Below are 1,731 nucleotides of genomic sequence, written 5' to 3' on the forward strand. Positions count from 1 at the left end.
CAGTCCCTCTGATCTTTGATTCCTGATGTCACAGTAGTCAGAATCAAGCGTTCCTGATCATTCCATACATCAGGTCTTAAAGGGGCTACCTTTGCTTCCATAGTGGACTTAACTTCATTGTATCAGGTTTCTTTCTCTAGAAGGCAAAAGAGAATAGTATATCTGATCTGGTGAAAAGAGGCTTATCCAAAATTTGGACTAGGGGTTATAAACCAGATTCTCTAGCTTCAGGAGAATGGATATATTGGGGAGAAAATACCATAGAAAGTAGTAAAGGGGTCATATCATGTAGAAGGACTGCTGTGTACCTGTAGTGTGTCCCATTTTGGGCCTGATTTAAAGTTATTAATCCCGAACTAGCCCTTGATTTAACTAGTTAAATGTAGAAATGTGTTTCAGGCAGAATCTAAGAGTACAAAATTATAGAGCAGAAGGCAGGGCCAGACTGACATGGTGAGATTATTTTTTGAGATTATGCCCTATAGGTAGTGGTGATGGTGGTTCTGATAGTAGTGTGGCACTCTACTCTTAGAAGCACATGGGAGTCCAGAAAAAATAACAGCTAGCTACTGAAGACAGTTTTCTCCAGAGTCAGTGACTATATTAGACCATTGAGACAGGGTGATAATATAGTTTATTGTCCAAACCAGAACACTTAGGAGAGTAACACGAGGAACTGTTAATGTTTGCATTGGAACAACCAACAGAAAGTGGGACTATCCTGGTCACCTTATCCTGAAGTCACTGTTATTAGACCCAAAGTTGAGCCTTTTCATGTTTTTCAAAAACAATGTGGCTTTCACTTTCTCCATCAAAAATAATTCCTTTTCTATATTTTATTTTTAAAAAAAACCTTGAAATTTCCTATTCGGTATTACACAGCCACAAACATTAATTCCATTTTTCAGCACTCACAGTGAAGATGATGCTGTGAGAGTGTGAGACAGATCTATTTAGTAGAGCATTAAGCCGTGGTCTAGCTTGACAATTTCAAAGGACAAAGAAAAAGCCTTGTGGAGGGGCCCATTAGGACCTGATAAGGAAAGTCAGTAGATTCCCATTTGAATTCATGATCAAAGAGCAAAACATCATCTAAGGGTTGGTAAAAGTAAGAAAATCAAGAGAAGTTTCTGGACTTCTCTAATGACATTCCATAGAGCAAAAAATATTGTGTGCAAGAATATACACAACAGGTCCATCTTATCTACCTGGGACAGCCTGACCGGGTGCCCCATGTATTAGAAGTCACAGGCAAAGCACTTGTCCTATTCATTCCATTTTCCTATGTCAATAAAGTTTTTCCAGTTGTTATAGATTAAGGCTCTATCTAGGGCGCAATACCCAGAACCAGGAATAGACTGCATCATGGAGGGCTGGATCTGATTTTCTCAGATGAACTTCAAGTTTGAAAATGTGTGATAAAAAAAATTGCAAAGGGCCTAAACGCACTGCCTAGCCATTCTAGAATTAATTAATTCATACTTCTACTCTCTGAGACAATTATTTTATCACCCCATCTCTCCACAAACCTCCTACTTCTACATGTTCTTTATTTTTAGTTGATGACGTCACTTTATTTCACTAAGAAAACAGAAATGATCAGAAGAGAACTATTTTTATCTTCCCACCACCAACTTACAAACCTACCTACATCTGTATCCATAAACTTTATTTGGATAAAGATATCCAAAGATCAATTCCTCCAAATGTGCTCATGATCCTTCTTCTTGC

This window comes from Panthera onca, chromosome X (assembly GCF_046562875.1).
Source record: "Panthera onca isolate mPanOnc1 chromosome X, mPanOnc1 haplotype 2, whole genome shotgun sequence".
Taxonomy (NCBI): domain Eukaryota; kingdom Metazoa; phylum Chordata; class Mammalia; order Carnivora; family Felidae; genus Panthera; species Panthera onca.